At 44.6% G+C, this 27,197-nt stretch overlaps 1 protein-coding gene across 1 annotated transcript in view; it reads left to right on the top strand.

The window, feature by feature from the left end:
• LOC132475756 (inactive dipeptidyl peptidase 10-like) overlaps positions 1-27,197 on the top strand; it is a 234,101-nt gene that overhangs the window by 82,200 nt on the left and 124,704 nt on the right. The window lies entirely within an intron of this gene.

Genomic DNA, 27,197 nt, shown 5'->3' with positions numbered 1-27,197 from the left:
GTACATTATGCCTACATGGAATGAACCCCATCAGCCCTATTTCATTTTCCTTATTCAAGTTAACCACCAACTCCGTTGTTGTTCCTCAGTTCCTGCCCTCGTTTCTGTCTTGAACAGAGAGGAAAGTTAAAGACGCTGACCTCCGCCAGCGAGGACGTTTATTGTGGTTGTCTTATATAAACTGATTACGACCGTTGCACACATCGCCGACCGCGGGCTGCCCCTGTGGCTGTCTGCGGCGCTGATCTGCATAACAATGGACCACTGGAGGTTTGAAGGACCCTGGAGGTGAACCGCCGTCCTGTTGGCAGTTGATGATAACGGAGGGTTGAGGGGAGGAAACAGATGTCCGTTTTTCTCCAATGGGTGGGGGAAGGCATGACGTAGCTGTGTCCTTTTTAGATGACGACTATCCTGCGTCCAGCCTGTTGGGCTGACGGGTTTAACAGCTCAGTCCGCGGTGCATTCCTTCCAGCTGCGGGCAGATTGAGATTGCGGGGTTGTTGTGGTTTACAGCTGGGGAACTGTGTTGTTGTGTTTCCTACGGGCCGATTGGTTATGATGCTTTAGACATCTTAACATGCCCACGCCCCGACCAGTGAGTCTCACAGTGCGGTGGTCTTAGCAGTATGCGTGTGTCGATATACACGGGACAACCTTGTGACAATATGATCTGACAATGGTCAGTAGCATGTGTAATCATAAATGCACAGGCAGAGTGGGAAGATAGAGCTCTAACACGCACACACACAAACACACATACACAGACACACACAGACACACACACAAACACACACAAACACACACACATACACACAGACCACACAAACAGACAGACGGACACACACACAAACACATACACACACAAACACAAATACAAAGACCACACACTCAAACGCAGACACGCACACATACAGTCAACTGCTTTAGGATATGTGGTATATTCTACACGCTCTGTGATGCTACTCATTCCCGCCTGGACACCCTGCAGTCACCCCCCCTACCCCAATCATTTATCCCCCAGAGTGACCAACATAGTTAAGTTTCAGGCACCCAAAACGGCCCTGCCGTTCCCTCGGACATCACGACTCCTCTTGACGCTAGCTTCCTCAGTCATGTTGGAGTGTCACATGACACCCTGCCCCTCATGGCCCCCTGGGTCTGGCTGGGGCTCGGAGGAGGTGCTGGAACACAGACAGTCATTTAGATTTCATTATGATAGTATGGACGTTCACCTGCAGTGGGGGTTAGGGGTCTTGTGTGTGTGAGGTGATAAGAGAGGTGTGATGACTCACTGGTGGGAAAGAAGGACCGTGATAAGCTAGCCATGCGCTACAGATGAATGATGCCCCTTCGCCCGCTGTCCCTGGCATTCACATCGGCTTGCGTGTGTTTGCTTTGATCTTTTTCTGTTTGCCGTAGAGGGAGTTTATTGCTTGTGGATATACTAGAATATTGAACCAGCTATTTGAGATTGCGACACAAATGTAATCATGTAGGCTCTTATCAACCTGGTCTCACAGGAATCCATGAAATGGCCACGGACGCTTAACTCAAAATCCGTGGAATCCTCACGGAGAAACGCTAATTTCCGTGATTTGGCCACGGAATTTGCTCCAATGATACTCATATAATGACACTCATATTCCGTGGCACACACACAGATCCCCGTCTCAACGACTGAGTCAACCACGGGCGCTTAACTCAAAATCCGTTGTGGCCTCACGGAATCACTTACCCGTCAATCAAATTGTTCGGGATATCGTTATAACAATAATTTATATCGATGTAACGTGAAAGGATGTAATGATAACGCCAAGAAGATAAAGGCTACATGGTTATAATAATTTAAATATAATTCATCTATAAAATGTATAACGAGACAACGAGACAATCTAGTTGTGGGCCAGCAGAGGCTGCATTTTAACTGAATTCGGCCTATAACCTTATGCATAACAGTCTAACTATATGCATGTCAAATGTATGATATGCTGTAGGCCTACGTGTAGGCTAGTTTTTTGATAGTATAAATATTTAAATTTTGTCTGGTTACACCTGAACCACATTCCCCATAGAAAAAGTACACTGTGTTAGTTGGTGTTACAACCCTCTTGATTGGACTGGTGGAAGTGGATTGTCAATATCTAGATACAGATCTTGTTATAACGATAATAGCTACATGGTCTACTTATAATAGTATAGTATATATTTTAATATTTAATTAATTCAATATTAAACCAATGCATTTCAATCTGGAGATAATTTCTTCAGAAGAGGGGATGGGCTGCGTAGGATTCGTCAAAACAACAATCCTATGGTGGTTGCCATCCTTCCACCCACTTCTTTACGACTTATGGCCATTATTTAATTTTCTGTAACATCCACGCATATATCCTGCATTTAATGCATGTTCATGTTAAATATTCTGAACAAAGCCCCGAACATATTGATTCTAGATTCCTGTGATAGGAGCGATTTGCTCTGATGAGGAACATTAATGTACACAATGTATGCACTGTTCACGTTGCAAACGACTTCTTGAGTTCAAACATCTCTGCTCCAACCACGTTAATGACGTCAAGGGCGGCAACTGAGCTGTCGTCAATTGTGTTGTTTTTGTCGTAAACTAGGGTCTGCTGGCTAGGAAATAGAAGGACACCTTGGAATATCTTTCCATTTTACGCAGTTTAGACTTGTAATTAATAAGTTACTTTTGTATTGGACTCGTTTTTTATTTAAATCGCTGTCTGGTGTCTAGTTAGGTCACTCTGAGAGATGCGCATGGACAGATTTTGTAGAGACACAACCTAGGCCAATAACCTATTAGTGAAAGTAAAACACCAAGCTCATGGATTTAACGAGGCAGGGTTATTTGAAACAATTAATTAAGTTATCATGTGTGAGAGGTCATTCCTCCTTCTGAGTGTGCTTCCTATGTATGTCTAGTGTACCCCTACTGTCTACAAGCACCCCCCCCTCCCCACATGGATATGGAGAATTGTTGCCACGCCCCAGTGGTGGAGGTGCCATATGAAAGAGGACATTCAAATATACTACAATGATCAATTAGGAGGCCGAAGCCCTAAAGGAAGTGATGCAATAGGTGACTGAGTCGAGGACATTAACAAGTAAGCTATAGACCTGGGATCTTTTTTTGTATCAAAGAGGGTCTCATAGGACGGATGCAATTATCAACTGGGGGGCTACAGCCCTACAGGAAAGGCTCACACAGCGTCATTAAATGCTCCATTGAAACGCAATGCCAACAAGCCGTTGCTAGAAATTAATATAAATTAGTTGACAAGAGATAGAATCTTCAACCAGGGTGTACCTTGGGATTACTCTGTGAAAATTGTGGGTCTATCGAAAAAAGCCAGCCCTAACCCTAACCCTAACCCCAAAACCTCAGACCCCCCCCTCCCTGCCCTCGGGGTCAGAGAGGGCCAAGTTTCTGTGTGGGGGTCCAGGTTAGGCCCTAGAATAAGTTAGTCAAGTTTCAGGGCGGTAGAACTTTCCTATCTCAAAAAATGCCTTTTCACCACATTCTGATCCCTAGGTCTTGGAGAGGCTTTGTCCAAATACAGTCCATTTTGGAAAACTTTTTTTCTGCAAGGGCTAGAACTTCATGTCCTCCATGTTTTTCTCGGGACCCTGGGAAATGTGCGCATGCATTTTGGCATCTCCAGCTATCCTGAAAAGACGGGAAAAGGGGCGTGACCTCCAACAGTAAGGTAAATGTGCAGTCAGTTTATGGTCCCCATTTTTGGTGGGATGGAGGTGTACATTTGTTTCCTAAGGTGTGTAGATACAGCTGGCCTGTGGACATGTTTTTGAAGTCTTGGGTCAAAAGGTCAAAAGGAGCCGGCACCACGCCCCTTATGAGATAACAAAAAGTTGATGTGAATTTCTCTCATAATTTTTGGCATTATTAAAGTGAGGCCTGATTCTCAGATATGCATGTTGGATGGCTAGGGTGTAGGTTTGGAAAGAACTTCAGGCCAAAATCTTGCAAGCGAGCCGCTGGGTGAAGTGCAATGAGATGGAGCATTTGCCGAGTAATTTCTTGTAGGGCTGGAATCCCTAAATTGATGATCGTATGTGTCCTTTGAGACCCCCGTTGATATAAAAGAGACCCCAGGTCTATAGGTTACTTGTTACTGTCCTTGACTCAGAAGTAAACTATTGCATCACTTCCTTTAGGGCTTTGGCCTTCTAATTGATCACCACCACCACTGGGGCGTGGCAACAATTCTCCATATCCATATGGGGGGGGGATGCTTGTGGACAGTAGGGGTACACTAGACATTAATAGGAATCTTGAAATGGGCATTTCAATCACCAGAAATAGTCAATACACACTCAGGGGGAGGAATTACCTCTCACACATGATATCTTAATGAATCATTTAAAAAAACCCTGCCTCGTTAAATCAATGAGCTTGATGTTTTGCTTTCACGCATATGTTATAGGCTGTGTCACTACTAAATATGTCCGTGCGTATCTCTCAGAGTGACGTAACTAGCCACCGGACAGTGATTAAAAAAAATTAGTCACGTTGATTACAAAAGTAACTTATTAATTACAAGTCTAAACTTTGGAAAATTGAAAGATATGGGGGGTGGGGGTCGATGGCAACTACCATAGCAACCATGTTCACGTGACGTGGACGCAGGCCCATTGAAAAGAATAGTCCAAAAAAACGTAGACGTGTCACATGCTTGGAGCCGTTATTGTAATGCATTTTCCGCTGTTGGCAGTTTTCCTACAATCTGGTGTGAGACTGGGTTTAAGGGGGTCTGCTAAAAATAATTATGAATCAGATTGTTATTTTGACAAATCCTGCGCAGCCTGCTCCCCCTTCTGAAGTCGAAAATAATCTCCAGATTGAAATGCATTGGTTTAATATTGAATTAATTAAATAATCAAATATATCTTATATATAAATAAATATACAATTATTTAGTTATAATATTATAAGTAGGCCATGTAGCTATTATCGTTAAAATGCAGCCTCTGCTGGTTCACAACTAGATTGTCTCGTTGTCTCGTTGTACGCTTTATAAGTTAATTCTATTTAAATTATTATAACCATGTAGCCTTTATTTTCTTGGCGTTATCATTACAACCTTTCTTGTTACATTGATATAAATTATTGTTATAACGAGATCTATATCTTACCATTTACATTTACATTTAGGGCATTTAGCAGACGCTTTTATCCAAAGCGACTTACAATAAGTACATTTGTCATAAGAAGTGCAACAATATATCGCTGTCGGTACAGTAAGGATGTTCATAGAACCAAGTGCAAGTACAACAATCGCTAGGCTAACCAATTCCCTGTGTTACAGCAATGGTAGCAACTACTGCAGTTGCTACACAGTTAAGTATTGTAATACAATACAACACAATACAATACAATGTACAATGGTGGCCAGAAGGGGGAGGGTGGCAATGCAGAGTCGAGGTGGACTCTGAACAGGTGAGTCTTGAGTCTTTTTCGGAAGATCCTGAGAATGGCAGGGAGCTCGTTCCACCACTGAGGTCCCAAAACCGAGAAAAGTTGTGACTTTGCTGATCGACCTTTGCTAGCTCTTAGCAATGGCGGTACAAGACGTCCAGCTGAGGTAGTTGAGCGGAGGGATCGAGCTGGGGTGTGTGGCTTTACCAATGCTTGGAGGTAGGCAGGGGCAGTTCCATCGACTGCCTTGAATGCCAGTACCATCGTTTTAAATTTGATGCGAGCTACTACAGGGAGCCAGTGGAGGTCCTTAAATTCATATTGATGGTATGGCACTATATCCCTATTCTCGCCAACCCATCTTGAATTGAATAGATCACTATCGTTGCTTCGAGGAGGTCTGGTGGTCGGTCGCCGTATATTATACGGAGACCACCAGACCTCCTGGAAGCAACGAAAATGGTCTATTTAATTCAAGATTGGTGCATCAGCGAGAATAGGGATATAGTGCCATACCGTCAATATGAATTTCATTCATATATATATATTTCATGTATATATATATATATATATATATATATATATATATGGTCATTTCACGGATCCCTGTGAGACCAGGTTGACTCTGTCATTGAGATGGGGATCTGTGTGCCACGGAATATGAGTGTCATCAACTTGCATTCGAGCAAATTCCGTGGGCATATCACGGACAATTTAAGTGATTCTGTGAGGCCACCACGGATTTTGAGTTAAGCGCCTGTGGTTGACTCGTTCGTTGAAACGGGGATCTGTGTGTGTGCCACAGAATATGAGTGTCATATTAACTTGCATTGGAGCAAATTCCGTTGGCATATCACGGACAATTGTGTGTGTTTGTGTGTGTGTGTGTGTGTGTGTGTGTGTGTGTGTGTGTGTGTGTGTGTGTAAGAGGCTATTTGATAAGTATAGCGTTACAACACAATGAAACTTCACAAATGCAGTAATAGCAATACACAGAGAGGGAGAGAGCAAGAGAGAGAGCGAGAGAGAGAGAGAGAGAGAGAGAGAGAGAGAGAGAGAGAGAGAGAGAGAGAGAGAGAGAGAGAGAGAGAGAGAGAGAGAGAGAGAGAGAGAGAGGCAACTAAGTACAATTAACTGTAGCAACACAGTGGAACACAATGTTAACAGTGCAACATAAACTTTTTGATTAATCAAATCAAGTAGTGTTACCAGACAACAAAAAAGCACTGATATAAGGTGACACTAATCCATACTTAAACAGAAAGGGACATGAATAGGCACCCCTAATTAATGTGTGATTAATGTGTCACTAATGAGATGGGTGTGCCTGTCTCTCAGTACATAGTTTGTCTTGGCGTGATGGATGATAAGCAGACTCTAAGATAACTCTCCACATGGAGACGAGCTCTGAACTTCCTCTTCATTGCAGTCAAAGTTCAGAAAGATGACTCTCATAAGTAATTGGTAGGTAATGGAAGCAATACCTGAATGGCCTATGCTGTGAGCTCAGGATACTCATGTGAGAGGGAGCGACAACGCCACTCTTTCAGCCCGTCATTGCTGTCCATCAGGGCAAACAGCCACACATTTCCCCAAACTCAGCTCATGAGACTCAACAAAGTCATTCAGGATCCTAAATATCTCCTCACCCGTTGTCCTGCCAGGGACCTCTTTGCACAACAAGAAGTCCTCCAAGATGGCTCCATCCCACGGGTAGCGGACAAGCGCGACTAGCTGTGCTGCGCTAGCCACGTCAGTTGATTCATCTAACTGGTCGGAAATCTCACTGCAAAGAAGTGTCCCCAGAAGCTGCAATAAGATGTCATCAGACAGATCCTCCGCCTCACGATGTCCTCGGAGAGGGGTATGCTTTTTAATTTATTTGCTGCCTCTGTCCCGAGCATTATCTCACACATACCCACTGCTGCTAGGAGGATCAGTTCTTGTGCAATTGTAAGAAGCTTCTTGCATTTTGTAATCTGCTGAGCCACTGAAAAGGAAGCCTTCTGTGCCCTCTTAGACGTTGTGGGCAAATTAGTGAGTTCTGATCGTTAGTTGATATATTCTTCGCCGGTCCTGACAAATAATTTCCTGACACACTATACTCTGGTTGCCTGGTTATGAGATGAAGCTTTAGCTTAGCCGGCTTCATTGCTTCGTTAGATAACACCTGAAGACACATATTGCACATCAGCTTCCCACCACTGTTTTCAAGAAATCCAAAGACAATGTAGTATTCGTTGTGCTTCTTCACTTTTCCGCTTCGTTTTGGATTATCAGTATTAGGCCTTTTTAAATATTTATCCATTGTGGAGGATTCTTCTCAGTAGGGTACTTGGCGTTATCAGACTATTACTATTACTATTGTGTTACTATTGGCCCAAACTGAAAGCGGGGGCGGGAGTGCTGAACACAATGCGCCAGTTTAATTGCCTTTCATTCATTCATTAATTTAGCTGTAAGACGTAAAGTTAAAGCCTGAGGGAGTATGGCCTGAGGAAGTATTACGTAATGTAAAAGCAGAGGGTTCATTGGTTTAACGTTACGCAGACAGGAGTAATGATGATCCCAAGCATGATCTCCATGAATACGGTAGGTTTATATTTTGTAAAAAACTCTTTGCGGATCCCCTGGCATTGCGCCACGGACCGCACTTTGAGAACCACAGTGTTAGAGGGTGTTGAGTGGGGCTGGTACACAACCGTGTTCTACTCTGACCACAACCCCTTCATTATACCTGGGCGACCACAATTGGTTTGATTAAGCTGTGTGGCTTGTGATGAACTGAGTGTTGGTACGGAGGCTCATCGAATGGACAACTGAATTCAAAACACGAATAAATGCTCAATTTCGCTGCAATTTATGCTCTAGCTGAGCTAATAGCAATTGGTTTAAGCGTTTGTGTTGTGGTGCAGTCCTCTGAGGTAAGCTACCTGAACAACCTGGGATACATTTTCTGTTGGTTTATAATGAGGAAGGAGGTTTTAGGAGATAGAGAGCAAGGGTGCATGGTTTTGAAAGTTGTGAGCTGGGAGGAGGGTTGAGGCAGTAGGGAGCAAGGAGGAGGATGCAGGGAGCTAGTACGAATACAGGGTTAAAGTTGGTAGGAAGGGTGTAGGACAGAGGGAACTAGGGAGGATGGTTTATGAGGTACAGAACTAGGGAAGATCTAGGAGGTAGGGAACCAGGAAGGAGGTTTTACGAGGTTGGGAGTGTTGTGCCAAACAAACAAGACACATTCTGAAATAGGGAGGTTAGACTAATAGATGAAAGACAGGTAGGGAAAGCCAGAGAGATTTTTCCACTTACTGCACAATGTTGTTTTCACAGAAAAACAATTTTGCTATTTTTTTTACGTGTTTTGTGTTTGTTGTGGCTCAAAGTGAGTGATGAGCAGAGGGACATGCCATGTCACACCCTTCACCAAGTTGGACTGAAAACAAACTACAAAGCAACCTCATCTACATAATGTTTAAATAGCTTATGCAAAACAACTGCGTGTGCATGAATGTGTGTGTGTGTGTGTGTGTGTGTGTGTGTGTGTGTGTGTGTGTGTGTGCGTGCGTGTGTGTGTGTGTGTGTGCGTGCGTGTGTGTGTGTGTGTGTGCGTGTGCGTGTGTGTGTGTGTGTGTGTATGTGGGTGTTGCGTGTAAGCCAGTTAGTGGTTGCTAACATGTAAAGCCAGTTAGTGGTTGGGCCAGTCCGTCCCTCACTGGGTTCGAACCAGCGCTCATCACAGGGCTTTTATTATTCCATCCTCTAAAGGTCTGGATTTCATCTCTTTTTTTTTCATCTGCCAGCCCATAATTAGACATTGCTAAGCCTTCCATTCAGCTGCTGTCTTATCAGCTAAATTGTTCTATTATTAGACTTAAACATACTAAATTAAAGATGGTATTAGTCTTGACATTTCTTGACTCAACCCTTCAACTATAAAGGAATCCACAGAGCAATTTTGTTCATGAATTACACTTCCAAACAAATTTTTGTCGTTTTCTCAAATTATATTTGATTTGTTTCTTAAATGAATGCTTCGGAAAGTTTCAATCTTTTTTAATATGATCTGAACATTTAATGCATACAGTGTATTACCCTCTTCACCACCTGCGTGTTGTCCTGTGTTGGAGACACATTCTGCTGTTCACAATCCTGTGTGTTTGAATAGCTGAGTTTTCTGTTCCTGTTTGTTTGGTGCTTTGTCTGTTTTGTTTTGCATCCTCAACTTCCTTATAACTTTTGAGACAGATTACTGAAATAAATTCTTACAAATTTATTTTGTAACCGTAAGTTTTACACTATATTCGGTATAGTGTGTATGTGTTTTGGACAGGAGGAGGAGTATAAAGGTATTATTATAGCAAAAGTCTTTAGCACCTGTAACTGCAGATTTTGAATGCGTACACTAAAGTCACAAATGTGTAACAGTAAATTTGAAGTTCACACGTCTTTGTTCCAGGTGCACAAATCCTATCCTGTGCATCACAACTTCAAAGATTCATGCACTTGACACTTTTACTACAATCCTTGCAGTGTGGAGTGCGGTAAATGACGAGACAAGAGACGGAGATGGGTCGAGTCAGCTTTACTCTCCACTTCGTCAAAACATGTGTTACTCCAACATGAGTTCAAACGTAACTGCAGAGAATCCGAACTGTCGTAAATCGGAACAGTAGTAAACCGGAACTGTCGTAAACCGGAACTGTTTCCCTTAAAGGTACAGTCCCTTGGTGAATGTCTTACCACTGCAGTTGTGGGTCACCACACAGGCCCCCCCAGAATTCACCCAAACAAACAGGTCCAGACCGAACAGGTAACCCACTAGTGTTAAACAGAACATACTAACACAGAACAGTCCCTAGAAAAATCAACGCCTAGGGGGGCGGACCAGGCGGCCAGAACGGCTGCGCTTAACAGGAGAAGGGCAAAAGGCAGGAGCAGGTGTCGAGACCGCAGCAGGGGCAGGGGTCGAGGCTGCCGCAGGCGGGCGCCCCCGCCGCGGGGGCTGAGCCAGCTGGAGCGGTTCGCCAATATCCACATGAGCAGGCTTGAGCTGGTCTATAGCCATCCGCTCAGGCCTGCCCCCCATATCCACAACAAAGTTCTTAGGCCCACCCTACAAGACGCGGAAGGGCCCATCATAGGGGGGCCGCAGTGGGGTATGGTGGCCATCGTGGCGGATGAAAACGTACTTGGCCGACGGTAAATCCCTGGGAACGTAGGACCGGGGGAGGCCATGGTGAGACGTCGGAATGGGAACGAAAGCGTCCGCAATGTCCCGGGACGCAGCACGATGGGAGGCAGCCGACCACGGGGACGTGGGGTCCGGAAGAAACTCCCCAGGGACGCGCAGGGGCTGGCCGTACACCAGCTCTGCCGACGAGGCCTGAAGATCGTCCTTGGGGGCGGAGCGAAGGCCCAGCATAACCCATGGGAGGCGGTCAGCCCAGTCGCTGCCCGTAAGGCTGGCCCTGAGCGCGGCCTTCATGTCCTGATAAAACAGCTCGCAATGCCCGTTGCTCTGTGGGTTATAGGCTGTGGTACGGTGGACCTTCACCCCCAGGACCCCGGCGACCGCAGTCCAAAGCTCCGACGTGAACTGCCAACACATTCTCACTCCGAACGCGTCGATTTTTGACGAACGGTCAGTGACTTTGGCTTCAGTTTCTGACGCCAAAGGGTACCCTTGCGCTTCTTTTTTCGACGCATGGGGTTTTCAACTCGTTACAATGTAACCCCTTCACGGGGGACCCGATGGCTGCACATAGAGATGCTATGAGCATTCATCCCATTGGCTAACAGAGGACCTTGCGCTTCTTTTTTCGACGCAGGGGGTTTTCCACTCATGACAATGTATTCCCTCCACGGCAATATATGAAGCTATGAGCATTCATCCCATTGGCTAACGGAAGAGCCGATGGCTGCACATAGAGACGCTATGAGTATTCATCCCATTGGCTAACGCAGGACCATGTGCTTCTTTTTTCGACGCAGGGGGTTTTCCACTCATTGCAATGTAATCCCTCCACGGCAATGTATGAAGCTATGAGCATTCATTCATCCCATTGGCTAACGGAAGACCCGATGGCTGCACATTAACGGCGATTTTACAGTGAAATCTGTGACATTCCTCAACACAACTACACCAATTACACAACATGTGTGGGTTAAGTTTATGGGCATCAGTTGTCCTGTTTTGTGCTTTGATTGAGAGAAACAATCGTTTTTTTGATCAGTGCTGGGTAGCTGAGGTCGTTGCTACAGAGACCAAGACAGACAGAGCAACCCTTTCTCATTAAAATTACGTTCCCAGAGAACTATTCGGCATTCTCAATTACATTTGTCTAAAAAACGTAGGCATTTTGTCTGTGATTACGTTTTATTGAACCTATCGTAAATACGAATTCGTTCTCAGCCCATTTTTTGCCATTTATTTACCGTGTTACTATGGCAGAATAAAGAATAAATTCATGCATTATCATTCAACTTGAACATGTGTTTTTACAGTATAGAGTGGTGGAGGGTTGACGTGTGTTGGTCAACCCGGAAGTGAGCGTCGCCCTCGGTTCCCTTGACAAAAAGCCAACGGGTTTTTCCATTGGATTTTGGATTATTGCAGAAAAATTAGCATCTTTGAAGCCGCTCCTCAAAAACTGAAAATAAATAAATAAATAAAAATAACCGTGCTTCAAAGAACGAAATGTAAACTAATGCATTCTGAATGGGAGTGTTTCTCCGATTTTTCCATGCTACACAGAACGAAATGTAAACCCATGCAAATAAAGACTCACATGGCTCTAAAAACCACACGGCAAAGGAGCTGCCGTCAATTGTGTTGTTTTTGTCAGATATGCCAAGGTATCCTTAAAGGCAGCTTTGATGTTTTTATTTTCTGCAGTTTAGACTTCTTCTATAACCTATTTTTGAAAGCAAAACACCAAGCTCATTGATTTAACGAGGCAGGGTTATTTGAAACAATTTATTCAATAAATATTTGTGAGAGGTCATTCCTTCTCCTGAGTTTGCTTCCTATTTATGTCTAGTGTACACTGCTACTGTCCACAAGCATCCCCCCCCCCCCTCCCCATATGGATTTGGAGAATTGTTGCCACGTCCCAGTGGTATCATATATATGAAAGAGGGCATTCAATTATACCACAATGATCAATTAGGAGGCCGAAGCCCTAAAGGAAGTGATGTAATAGGTGACTGAGTCGAGAAAATTTAAGTAAGCTGTACCTTGGGCTCTCTTATATATCAAAGGGGGTCTCAAAGGACGCATACGCTTCAACCTGTGGCTCCAGCCCTACAGGAAATGACTCAGCAAGTGCTCCATCTCGTTGCACCTCACCCAGCGGCTCGCTTGCAAGATTTTGGCCTGAAGTTCTTCCCAGACCTACACCGTAGCCATCCAACATGCATATCTGAGAATCAGGCCTCTCTTTAATGATGACAAAAAGTTATGAGAGAAATACACATTAACTTTTGTTGTCTCATAAGCGGCGTGGTGCCGGCTCCTTTTGACCTTTTGACCCCAGACTTCTGGGGGAATAGCTGAATCAATTCATTAGTCAATCAGAAGTATGTAAATATCTTCCCGGTGGCGTAAGAGGGCTAACAAGGTGTCCTTCAACATCTACGCTTCCAGGCGATTGCAACGGTCCCACACATGAGCATATTCGAACATGTTTAAGGCGAGACACGGCAGGCAAAATCATCGATTTTTCAGTCACTGGTCAACTTTGATATTTTGGGCTATTTTGCACCATTAACATGTAATGTTTCGCACAAAAGAAAAAAAAAAGTCAAAACGAAACATTTAGGTGTTTGTTTTATTATAGTTTGTCAACTTGCGCCTCTGAATTTTACAGAAGATTCACCAAACGTTTGCTTTATTACGCACCGTTTCAAATTACAGCCGGTCTCTGTCATATGTGTTCCGTGGTATCATTGGAAAGCACTCGATCTGCTGCACAACATAAAACTGATATCTGATTGGCTGGACTCGATTTCCGACCGGACGATTGTTATGTGTGAAACTTCTCAGTTTCACACATAGCATTGTTATGAAGACATCTACACATGGATTTATTTATAAATTGTTCCTGGCCAGATTTATGGGTCATTTTACCTGGAAATCATGGCGAAAATAGGGTTTTTAAGGCCATGGATAGTATATTTTGATTTCCCAGGTCATAAAAGCAGATATCCTAAAATCCATGTGAGGATTTTTTGTCATTTGATATATAAACAAAATAAAAAAAGAATTTTGGTCCTGGCTTTATCACAGTTTAAGATTCATGCACCGGAAATATATGCAAAAACGTGCATATTTAATGAGATTCAGCCTAATTAGCATAATAAAATATGCAAAATTCAAAAACTTGTAATACAAATTTCTTCTTATAATGATGTATGTAATCAACTGGTAAAGTTTCATGGTGATCCCTTGTATTTAAAATTTTTACCCTATTCACCTGCCATGTCTGGCCTTAATGGTTGTAATTAGCTGTCGAATTTGGTGGCCTTAATCAATAATGAGCAGCTATTGATTTGCTTCCCGATAGAAATTTGTGACAAATGACATGTTATTTAGCATCTACACGTTGAGCTGAGTCCAATAACACCAAGCATGACACTCTAGCAAATGGTAACATGTATTTTACATTGTACACCTGGTCTTGGACATGATCTCGGTGTGGCTTGATCTCATTGGACTCAGCTTAACGTGGAGATGCTAAATAACATGTAATTTGTAAAAAATCTCCATCGGGAAGCAAATCTATAGCTGGTCATTATTGATAAAGGCCTCCAAAATCGACAGCTAATTACTACCCCGAATGTGTGGCACTGTTGCAATCGCCTCGAAACGTAGATGTCAAAGGACACTTTGTTTGCCCCGTTACGCCACCGGGAAGATATTTTCATACTTCTAATGGATTGATTCATATTTTAAGGTTCTCGGACTGAGACTTTAAGCGGCTGCAGCAGAAGTGTTGAGACGAAAGATGATATAAAGACATTTATAGAATATTCCCATTCACATTATGATTTTTCGTCATAACTATCCGACCAAACATCCTTCACATTCACCGAGCGAAGATTATGAAAGTCCAGGCCCCTCCTTCCTGCACTCGGGGTCCGATCGGGCCAAGTTTCTGTGCGGGGGTCCCAGTTAGGCCCTAGAATAAGGTATTCAAATTTCAGGGCGGCAGGACCTTCCTATCTCAAAAACAGTTTTTCCACCACATTCTGAACCATTAGGTCTTGCAGGCAACACTTCTGAGGGGCTTTGTCCAAATGACCATTTGGGAAAACTTTTTTTCTCTAAGGGCTAGAACTCCAAATCTCGGATATGTCAGATAAGGGGCGTGACCTCCAACAGTACAGTAAATGTACATAAGTCAGAGGTTAGTTTCTACTCCCCATTTTTTGTGGGATGGAGGTGCACATTTGTGGCTTAAGGTGTGTAGACACAGCTGGCCTGTGGCCACGTTTTTGAAGTCTGGGGTCAAAAGGTCAAAAGGAGCCGGCACCACGCCGCTTATGAGATAACAAAAAGTTAATGTGTATTTCTCTCAGAACTTTTTGTCATTATTAAAGAGAGGCCTGATTCTCAGATATGCATGTTGGATGGCTACGGTGTAGGTCTGGGAAGAACTTCAGGCCAAAATCTTGCAAGCGAGCCGCTGGGTGAGGTGCAACGAGATGGAGCACTTGCTGAGTCATTTCCTGTAGGGCTGGAGCCACAGGTTGAAGCGTATGCGTCCTTTGAGACCCCCTTTGATATATAAGAGAGCCCAAGGTACAGCTTACTTAAATTTTCTCGACTCAGTCACCTATTGCATCACTTCCTTTAGGGCTTCCTAATTGATCATTGTAGTATAATTGAATGCCCTCTTTCATATAGGCCTATATGATACCTCCACCACTGGGACGTGGCAACAATTCTCCAAATCCATATGGGGGGGGGGGGATGCTTGTGGACAGTAGGGGTGTACACTAGACATAAATAGGAAGCAAAGTCAGGAGAAGGAATGACTCGTTAAATCAATGAGCTTGGTGTTTTGCTTTCAAAAATAGGTTATAGAAGAAGTCTAAACTGCCGAAAATAAAAACATTCAAGCTGCCTTTAAGGATACCTTAGAATATCTGTCAATTTTTTAACCATCGGACCCTAGTTTACGACAAAAACAACACAATTAATGGCAGCTCCTTTGCCGCGTGGTTTTTAGAGCCATATAAGGATTAGAGGGGGTGGTCGATAGCAACCACCATAGCAACCATGACGGTCAAGTGCCTGGATGCAGCCCCGTTGAAAAAAAATAGAATACCACCCTACACACTCAGGAGATTAATGATGTTTCAATTATTAGGAACATGAAGTCTTCATTTGCATGGGTTTACATTTCGTTCTGTGTAGCATGGAAAAATCGGAGAAACACTCCCATTCAGAATGCATTAGTTTACATTTCGTTCTTTGAGCACGGTTATTTATATTTATTTATTTATTTTCCGTTTTTGAGGAGCGGCTTCAAAGATGCAAAGTTTTCTGCAATAATCCAAAATCCAATGGAAAAACCCGTCGGCTTTTTGTCAAGGGAACCGAGGGCGACGCTCACTTCCGGGTTGGCCAACACACGTCATCCCTCCACCACTCTATACTGTAAAAACACATGTTCAAGTTGAATGATAATGCATGAATTTATTCTTTATTCTGCCATAGTAACACGGTAAATAAATGGCAAAAAATGGGCTGAGAACGAATTCGTATTTACGATATGTTCAATAAAACGTAATCACGGACAAAATACCTACGTTTTTTAGACAAACGTAATTGAGAATGCCGAATAGTTCTCTGGGAACGTAATTTTGATAAGAAGGGGTTGCTCTGTCTGTCTTGGTCTCTATAGCAACGACCTCAGCTACCCAGCACTGATCAAAAAAAAAAAAAAAACCTGCGTCGACAAAAGAAGCGCAAGGTCCTCCGTTAGCCAATGGGATGAATGCTCATAGCGTCTCTATGTGCAGCCATCGGGTCCCCCGTGAAGGGGGATGACGAGTTACCTTCACACGCTGGCACGCCACACAGACAGCGGCCCAGGCCCTGACGTCCTTCCACATCTTCCTTGAGGAGCGCCGTGGGGGCCGTCCTGTAGGCCTGTACCTCAGAGTCCGTAGCCTGATCCCCAGCCATAGCTGCGTAGTCGAGGCCCAAGTGGACGGAACCAATAACCACCCGCGAGAGGCAGTCGGCTACAAAATTGTCTTTGCCGGCCACATGCTGAACGTCAGTAGTGAGATGGCGGAGAGCTGACGCTGCTGTCGACCAGACCATGGCTCCGAAGACTTGGCCATGGCGAACGTCAGCGGCTTGTGGTCAACAAAAGCCATGAACCGACGGCCTTCCAACAGGAAACGGAAATGACGGATGGCGAGGAAAAGAGGGCAGAGAAGTCCTGAATGCGCGGTACCGGGTACCGGTCGGGGGTGGTGGCGTTATTCAGGCGACGGAAGTCACCACAGGGACGCAAACCGCCATCAGCCTTGGTCACCATGTGCAGGGGGGAGGCCCACGGACTGTTGGAACGGCGTACGATGCCGAGGCGCTCCATGGTGGCGAACTTCTCCCTGGCGATCGCGAGCTTGGCAGAGTCGAGGCGGCGGGTCCGTGCATAGACCGGGGGGCCAACCGTGGTGATGTAGTGCTCCACACCATGATTAGCCACAGCTGATGAAAACGTGGGCGTGGTGATGTCAGGAAACTCAGCCAGCAGGCGTTGATACAGGTCCCCGGTGGCAAAAGTGTTTGCAAGACAAAGCCCCCCCACCCCCCCCAGCGTGCAGGGGTGCGAAGCAAAAGAGAGGGCGTCGATCAGGCGGCAGTTCGTAACATCCACCAGCAGCCTGTAGGCGCAGAGGAAATCCGCCCCCAGGAGTGGCGCAGACACGGCAGCCATGACGAAATCCCAGCCGAAACTCCGGCCGCCGAAACACACATCCACATACCTCGTGCCATAGGTACGAATGGGTGTGCCGTTGGCGGCGTCCATCGGGGGGCCATGGCTGCCAGCCATAGTGTCCACACGTCGCCGGCAGGATGCTGCCCTGAGCCCCAGAATCGACCAGCAGCCGCCGGCCGGACAAGGTGTCGTGACGAACAACAGCTTGCAGTCCCGACCAGTGCTCACAGCTGTTAATGAGCGCTGGCCCGGGCTTTTCCCAGGGCCCCAAAACTGCAAGGCTGGCGACACTGCTTGGCCTTGGCCCCAAACCTGGCATGGTAGTAACAACACCCGTCGCCACGCTGTCGGCGGGCTGTCACAGCGGCTGCAATGTCCGGGTCGTACCCCGGGGGCGGAAGTGGGGCCGACGTGTGCTGGGGGGGCAGCAGCGCATGGACAAACTGCTGCCAGTTGGCGAGGAAAAACCTGTCGGCCTCCACAGCCACCGCCCGGTAGTCCTTGGAGGCAAAGAGGGGGGAGCTGGCCAGTGCGGTGCGCACCGGTGCTGGAAGTTGTCGCAGGAAGATGTGGGCGAAAAGGAAGGAGGAATCCGCCGAACCCAGCACAGCCAGCATCCTCTCCATCAACTCGGACGGCTTGCTGTCGCCCAGGCCGTTCAGGGAAAGCAGGCGGTCCGCCTTCTCCAGCTCCGACAGTTCAAAAAGGTCAACGAGGACCGTCTTGAGTGCGTCGTACTTGCCGACAGCTGGAGGAGCCTCCAACCGCGCCATAGACCTGGCCGTCGTCGAGGCATCTAAGGCTGCTACCACGTGGAAATACTTTGTCACGTCCTGCGTTATTCCTCTCAGCTGGACCTGGGCTTCGATGTGTTGGAACCACGGCCGTGGGTTTTGCTGCCAAAAGTCTGATAACTTGACGGTGGCAGCATAGATAGCACCGACGTTAGCCGGCGCCGCAGCGGGCGCATTGTTATCACCGTCGATGTGTAATATAGTTCAGCCGTATCCAACTCGCATCGGGGGTCACCAATTGTGGAGTGCGGTAAATGACGAGACAAGAGACGGAGATGGGTCGAGTCAGCTTTACTCTCCACTTCAATCAAAACATGTGTTACTCCAACATGAGTTCAAACGTAACTGCAGAGAATCCGAACTGTCGTAAATCTGAAAAGTAGTAAACCGGAACTGTTTCCCTTAAAGGTACAGTCCCTTGGTGAATGTCTTACCACTGCAGTTGTGGGTCACCACAGCAACGCAGTTGGTGCAAAACACATTCCCACACCCGTGTTTCATAATCTAAGAACATGCACAAAAGTTGTGCATTTGTAAATCCAAATGTGAACTAGTGCATCAGAAGTTGCACATCTGTGAAATATTTCCTCACAAATGAAATTATATAGATCGCTATGTTCAATGAGCACTTTAATGAGCGAGCACAAGTCCATCGATACAACTGCTCGAATCTGCTGATACGATTCTCAGCTGTTGTTTGTCGCAAAATTGATTTGTATCCGTATGAAGCAGAGCGCCCGTGGGGGGGACAAAATTGCAACATTAACCAATGAAAGTCGGCGGCAGGTGGGGCATTTTTCAAACTACACATTGTGACTTTAGAGTACACATGCAAAATAAATATTAACGACTTCAAATTTACTGTTACACATTTGTGTATGCATACAAAATCTGCAGTTACAGGTGCTAAAGACTTTTGCAACAATAATACCTCCATAGAGGAGGGGAGGAGGAGGTGGGGGAGGGGGACAAGGAGGAGGGGGGAGGGGAGAGGAGAAGGAGGAGAGGAGGAAGAGTAGGGACCAGAGAGCTTAGGCAGGTACAGTGCATTTCCTTGATTCTTACGATTGCGATGGACACCACAACCTCTGGTAATATGCTGCAACGTTTTTTGTGGCGGATGAATTTGACATTGGAGTTGGCCAAGTCTTACATGTTAAACCTTTAAAGCAATTGTAACAAATGTAATTAAACCTGCTGCTCTGAATGCGATGTAGAATTAGGACGGACATCTTAAAATGTTTTGGTGTTTTCAGTCTTCCTCTTGACCCCCATAATGTGTTCTTTCTTTTGAGTTAAGCCTCAGTCCTTTGAGAGGGAAAGAAAACAACCTTGCTGAAGAAAAAAAGATCAATACAACATTCTCTTCAGCCTCTCTCTCTTCCTTCCTCTGTCTCTGCTACCCCCGCTCCATCTCCCCACCCTCTCCTATCTCTCCCCCTCCCTCTCAGTTCTCTCCCCTACCCCCGTCTCTTCCTCTCTTTCTCCCCGTCTCGCGCTCTCTGACAGCCCCACAGCTCCTCCCTCCACAGGGGGGAGGGGATAGCGTATAGCATGACGCTTACCCTGCTGACTGCTGCAGAGGCCTGGTCCTGTGGATGACCAGCCCATGCAACTGGGTTAATTCCTCCACACAGGCAAGCACTCCTCGGCACTGCTGGGGTTGATTGGGTGATTGGGCTGATTATAGGAGGACTTTCTGTCTCTGTCTGACCGTCTTTCTCTCTGTCGTTCTCTCATCCTCACTTTCTTGCGTCCCCTTTCTCTCTCTGGCAGATAGTAGAGGGGTTTCTGGAGGCCTGGTGTCTATCTATAAGGGATGGGCAAAACAATTCTTTGCCGGGAATCAGTTCTTTCAGTTCCGTTCACTATCACGATACGTTTGTTTGATTCGTTTGTTTGTTTTGTTCGTTAAGTCATATGTTCTGTTCCGTCATTTGCGAGGGAATTGGTAATAACGTAATACATAATGGGGTGCAGTAAGAATTAAATGGCATCTTCCAAGGAGCGCTAAAAAGCAGTGAAGCACGTTAGCAACTAGACCAAACGATACTCGTAATGGTAAGTAAAAACAATACTTTATTAAATCATGCAATTGTGATTCCTACATGCAAACCCACCACTAGATAATCATGTCCCTTTTTCCATTAGTAAAATGCAATTTCCAGGGTGACATTCATAACGGTGCGCAGTGAAGAATGCAGATCTTCAATAAGGAGCAGGTGGAGTTAGAAATGTTGTTCAGAAAGGGGTTAGACTGTGAATACAGAGAAATGTTGTTCAGAAAGGGGTTAGAAAGTGAATACAGAGACATGTTGTTCAGAAAGGGTTAGACAGTGAATACAGAGACATGTTGTTCAGAAAGGGTTAGACAGTGAATACAGAGACATGTTGTTCAGAAAGGGTTAGACAGTGAATGCAGAGACATGTTGTTCAGAAAGGGTTAGACACTGAATGCAGAGACATGTTGTTCAGAATGGGGTTGGACAGTGAATGCAGAGACATGTTGTTCAGAATGGGGTAAGACAGTGAATACATAGACAAGTTGTTCAGAAAGGGGTTAGATAGTGAATGCATAGACAAGCTGTTCAGTAAGAGTTAAGTAAGTTATTTGTTGCTGCCTCTTGGCCAGGACTCCCTAAAAGAATGGTAGACGCCAATGGGTTTGCTGTCTACTGGCAGTGTCAGACTGATTGGACTCTGGGGCCGGGGGGGGGGGGGCTGCATACCTGTTGTACATTGATCCATGAATGTACACCGGTCAGGCCATCACACTCTGATGATCTGCTGAGTGGCAACATGCAGCACCAGCTCATATCAATGTCAATCAACCTAATAAATAAACCATATTTCCAGCGTCAACGTCATTGTCCTTGTCTTAAGGAGCCAAGTTGAAGTCACAGAGGTGGAGTGTGGCATCGACATTGTTACAAAAACACAGAACTTTTATTTTCTGGACCTGAATTTTTTCTGCATGACTAAAACTTTCATCACTTTTAACCCAATATTATGTTCACGTCCCTATGGATAGAGGGTATTCCACAATTGAGCTTCATGTATTGCATTGAAAGAAAGATAAACATGTACATAGCAACTTCAGATGCAACCCATTGTATTCTAATGGTAACATTCTGAAACTAGACCAACGTCAGACTGGTTTCAATCGATAAATCTGCTATCATACTCTGACGTACCTGCACTACAGTTTGGGTGTGTCTCTGTATATGATACTTGCTTTAAAAAAGAGACAAAATGCTCTATCTGTGTAACAGCTCGTAAAAGTTGCATTGTAAACTAACACATTAATTAAAGCATTTATATATTTTCATAATAATTTGACAAATCATCCTCCGCCATCTTCCACTCTCTCCCGCTCTCTTAATGTGTTGCCTGGGGTTGTTTATTTTTTTCCCTTTTTTTTGAGTATCTGTACTGTCTGTATGTATTCCTTTCATATTTGTAGAGCGTCTTTGAGTATTTAGTATAGTATTATTATTATTATTATTAATATAAGATTTGTCCATTCATGCTGCAGAAACTTGATCCTTACTCAGAGCAGCATTCTATTAAAATTAGCATAGATATCCAATTAGCTGACATGGTTTAACAGCTTTGCTTACTGTGAGTTTAAAAAAGAGAGTGGTATATATACACAGTGAAGGAGAGCATCATTCCTCCGCCATCGCCTCAACTCATCGACCTGCCTTTCAGAGAAATGCTCTGTCCGTCAGAACACGCAAAGGAAGCCAAGGCAACTCCGAGGCACCGCCATAGCCGCCCTCGATTGGACGTAGCTCTCTGGGTTCCACGCAGAGCCAGGACCAGCAGCCGGGGATGGACAATGCTGCGGTTGATTTTCTTTATGGGTGGATGGCAAATTGGCCCCAGTGTAAAAAAATAAATAAACAGAAAAGTAAAGGAAAAACTAAAGAAGGCCAAAGGTGCAGTGATGAAACAGTCAAACTCAGCTGCTTCCTCACACTGGCTCACAGTTGTGGAAGCAATCTTTGGAGAAAGTGTTGAGGACGGGGAGGGCCAGGGCCTGGCTGCCACAGAATTGGACCCGTGGCTTTGATCAGGGAACAGAACTACCAAGCTTTCTAAGCTGCCATGCTAGTAAACACCCAGAGGCTCTATTGATTTTTGGATAATGTTGCTTATTTACTTTGTATATATTTTTCTCTGCTTTTGCCGAGTGCATGCATGCGTAATGGCTAGATTTGATATATCCTGTGGAACGGTGAACTGTGTCTCGGATCCTGTGTGTGTTGTTCTTGGATAAGGGTCAACTCGACAGGTAACAAGAGCCAATGTGCCGCTATACCGAATCACAGAACATAAGGCCCCCATGCGTCGTAGTTCAGAGAAATGTGAGGGTGTTCATAATGGCTTCGACCTCGAATATTCTCAGTCAGTAACCATTGCAAGTCATTTATGTATCCACACTGCAAAGCCCAGAATGTGATTGAAAGCGAAACACTTATCTTGATTGTTCCAAAACATATTCCTGTCTCTGATCACAGGGATTATGTTTTCACCGGTTGAGCGGGTCGGGTTTCTTCTTGTTTGTAATGTTTAATTATTTCCCACATTTCCAACATGTATTTGTTATTTTTCAAACCTTTTACCCAGCACCTTCCACCTCTCCAACCTACACACATCGATGCTTTTGAATAAATTATAACTTAGTCGCTACCTTTAAGCATTGTAAATCGATCTGGCACACTTTCCTGTATTGATTGCATCTATCGAGTATCGACATGTGTGTTTTGTCGTGAGTGACAGACAAACACTCTCCTGGTTTGACCCTGGCATTAAATCCCCACACACCTTTGATTAAATTCGAGAGGCACTAAAACGCAAATCAAAACGCTCAGCGGGCCGCCTGATCAAAGACAAAACCCTGAGACTTGGACATATCTTTTAAATATGTTTTTAATACGTTGCCTTTTGGATCGTGAGCTCTTATCCACGGAGAGCCATCGGAGATCAAAGCATCTGTTCAGCCCCCGAACCCATCATTAACAAGTAGGGGGGCAGACCCCCCCCTCCCCCCACCCTGGCCCCTCCTTGTTCAGTCCCAGCTCTGAAGCGCTGGTGCAGAGATTGCATCAGGATCCGTGATAGGATGTCCGCAGCAGGTGGCCTCGACGCCACCCAGGCTGACCCTTGATGGATGGAATGATGTGGCGTCAGCTGCTCCTCACCGTGTTTTAGTGGTGTCTCAACTATTGTTCTTCATACGTTTCTTTCTTTCTTATTCTATACAATCTTTGTGACCTATCTCCTTCCACAATTTTTCCCCTAGCTTGGTATTCTCTGATTTTTAAAATATTTTATACTTTTTAAGATATTCTACTTTTAAAATATCGTCCTCTGGTACTTCAACTAAATAATTTTCCAACCGTTTATCTCTGTTCAAAGTAGGCTACCATTTAACAAATCTACACACTTGTATCTTCAATAATATCAACGGAATTTCGATATCATTTAAACTTTATTCAGAATCACAGGTTTTAGTTTCACACCGGCTTCATTTTTCAGTTGCTCTCATGGATTTATGTTGACGCTGGAGCGTGAGGACGACAGAGAATGTCTAATAAGAGGAGAACTGGCACTCGCGGGTTAGTTCCGGTTTTCTGGACTGGTTGCAGTAATAATCTTTAACCACGCGGGGCGTTCGTAGGCGAGTCCAGAATGAATGGGAGCCAACGGGGTTTTATCCTCAGAATCCACTTTTCTCACGATGTAATTTTTTGTCAAGTAATTTGAAAGTTGCTATCAAAGGGTGGGGCTAAGATAATAAACTCAGCTGAATATTGCATTTTTTAAGGTCACGTATCTGTTCTAAAAAGGCGTTAAAAACATGCGATGACGTCACACACTGTAATACTGTCAGAGGTACTGCTTTACGGCAGTTTCTAAAGCACTTCCCTTTTCCCGCAACGATAACACCAGCTGTTGGAGGTAAGGCTTTTTTTTGCTTAATACCCTAGTTAGAGTTTTAGTGAGCTAATGTAAAAAAAAGAAATGCGCGAATGTTTTACATATGTATGTTACTTACAGAGAGTGTTTTTTCTAATCCTCACTAGGTGCCGATGATAAAGCTTTTTTTTTAGTAACGATTATGAGCCATTTCTTTCTCCTAAAATAGAAACCTGGATTAGAATCATAATTTTAAGACTGCATCAATTTAGTTTACATCAGTAAACAATCTGCTAGAGAGCAGTGTTCTGTTGTCCTCCTCATGCCTCTTCCTTTCTTGATCTCTACAGTCGGACCTTGATGCTGTGACAACGGACAAGTCTTCTTCCTCTGTCCTTTTCCCCTGCCTCTGTTCAGTATGTTCAGTGTTGTTAAATAATTTCTCTTTTCTTTTATTAGTTACTGTTCTTATTGTGTTCTTGTTAGTGTGATGTTTGAATAAACTTGCCTGTTGCAATGTTGGTATAATGTTTGTATAATTACTGTTATACAACTGTTACTGTTTCAATGTGACCCAGACCATATTTCTCATTTAACAAACATGTGTAGCTTATAATGTGTTGCATGGCAGAGCAATTATGTTCAATGGCTTAAAACAAACCCATCTGTAAAGATCAGTGAATGCATAGAAATCAATGACAAGTGGTGTAGATGGTTTTCCCTCTGTGCAAGGTCATTAGCCCAAGTCCTACAAATAAATAACGACTGTAATAGCAGATGTTGAAGTTGTTAAATCGTTAACTAACCATTTGTATGGAACAATCGGTTAAGGTGAGTTAAGTGCTTGAGTCTCGACACTTTAGAGAATGTCTAGCGCGCAACTTGAATAAGCCATGTGCGATATTACCCGGGCTCCAGCGCAACTTTCCTTACCAGGTGAAGCTTCAGGTAGCCTAGGACCATTCATACAGGAGCAAGTAAGAACGTTACCTTTTTCTGTCCTTGGGAAACGAAAAGACGGACAATCCGTTTCCACTGTAAGTGCAGTTTATCATTGCACATTTACGAGGCATTTCTTTTTTAAACTATCTTTATTTTCGAAAAATAGACAATGACAGATTAAATGATATTGAGCGGGATATTGACTGTATTATTTAAGGTGGTCATACCGTACCTACCATGTATATAACACATTGAACATTGAACACAAGAAATGGAAGAAATTCCATTTATGCCCATGTACTTTCACCATACATACTATCTAAAAAATAAAAGGGCCTGCAGGAAAATATAAATACAGTACGCATAAATTGAGTTAACACGTTTCTGATTGCTCTTCAGCTTCAGATGCCGTCAAGAGGGGTCTCTGGTCGTAATCAGTCGCAAGTCCGTCCCTGACCAATCAGCATTCATTAGCAGAATGCTAGCGTGTATGGCCAACAACGGCCCAAACTGTAAGAAATCGAAAGGACATAAGTACTCACTCATTTGACTTTTGAACCATAATCTATATTGAACTTGCGGAATCTACAATAAAATTTGCGATATTTCAACGACAAGCAGGTGAAAGAGGCATAATTAGCCGTTTAGCCCCATAGACTCCCATTCAATCTGGACTCGCCCGCGATCACCCCCAGTGGATGTCTCATGGAACTACAACCAAAATCTGTACAATGGGGCGTATAGGGAGTGCCCAGGCTCTTCGTAGATGGGCTCTGAGGACGATCAGCAGTGTTGCCAGATTGGGCGGTTTTTCCCGCCGGATTGGGCTACTTTTGGAGGACGTTTTTTCCAAGCCCCCAGGAACACTGCATACTTCCGCAATCCAACAGTGCTCAGCGGCCAAGCCTGGTATTGCAGCTGTTTAAGCGGGCTGTGGACGGGTCCCTCAAATCATGGGACCCAGAAGTAGATATCTCCGTTCACTCCAATACAAGTGGGGAACAGGAATGTGTCTCCGCAAAAAATGTCTGGATATCAATCAAAGGCTCATAATTACCTTCATGCCATGTCCTAAAAAAATGTAAGTTTTTTCTTTTCAAAACGCCACCTCAAGCGTTTTATTAGCCGTTATCTCGCTGGGGAAGAGGTGTGTGCAGCTGAAAGGAGTCGTAGTGAAACAAATGGCATCCGAGAGGGCCTAGTTCAGTGCTCCGTTAACGTGTCAGATTTTTGGACTGGTTCATCTGCTGCTCAATAACTCTCACGGTCCTCTGCTTGCGATCATTGTGATTCATCATGTATTGATCCATTTATTCAAAAGATCCAAAGACAAAGAACAGGTGCATTACGGTATCATTTTATATTGTTGTTGGACCGGAGTGGGGGGCTGGGCACGCATGCGTTCTATATTTCTGCATCTGGTACGTCATGAAATAGGGCGTAGCCATAGACCCATGATGCGGAAGCATATCGCTCCTTGATGTTGCCCTGCGCCACTGAGCAGTTTACATGAGCAATCACAAGACTCAGGGCTTGGACACTGTGGGCTGAGGAGTGGGCTGGCTCTGATTGGCAAACACCCAGATGGCAGGTGTGAGTGTGGAGAAAGAGAGACTGTAAAGCATGTACTTCTCCAGTGTGGGCGCTATTCCAGGCAAAGGAGGACTCTGTACCGGAGGCTTGGATCAGCTGGGGAATCAGTTTTTAATATGCGCACCCTTTTAAATCTGGATTCAGTGGATAAAACAAAGGAATTGATGGACTACCTTCACATCATTGGAGTATATAAAAGGATTTAAAGTTTAGGGGGAAATAACAAACAGTGGGGGGCAGTAATACGCCATAGCTGCGTCAAGGCTGCCTAAATAAAAGAAGAAGAAGAAGAAGCAGTTTACATAGAGATGAATATGCGCCATTTTGGAATCCGGTGTCCATTCTATAATAGGTCCATGGTTTTTTCCCATAGACATCCATACATACGCAGCATTGGCTGCTGGGACGTGAGAAATGCGGCCGCCATCTTGAAGTGGGGATGGGGAGCCAGGGAGCAGCATAAAGACAGAGAGGAGATTAGAAAAGAGGATTTAGTTCTGCTTGGGGAACACAGTTTGTCAT

This window comes from Gadus macrocephalus, chromosome 17 (genome assembly GCF_031168955.1).
Source record: "Gadus macrocephalus chromosome 17, ASM3116895v1".
Classification (NCBI taxonomy): Eukaryota; Metazoa; Chordata; class Actinopteri; order Gadiformes; family Gadidae; genus Gadus; species Gadus macrocephalus.
Note: the sequence above shows the minus strand (reverse complement) of the source record. Positions and strands in the feature narration are given on the sequence as shown.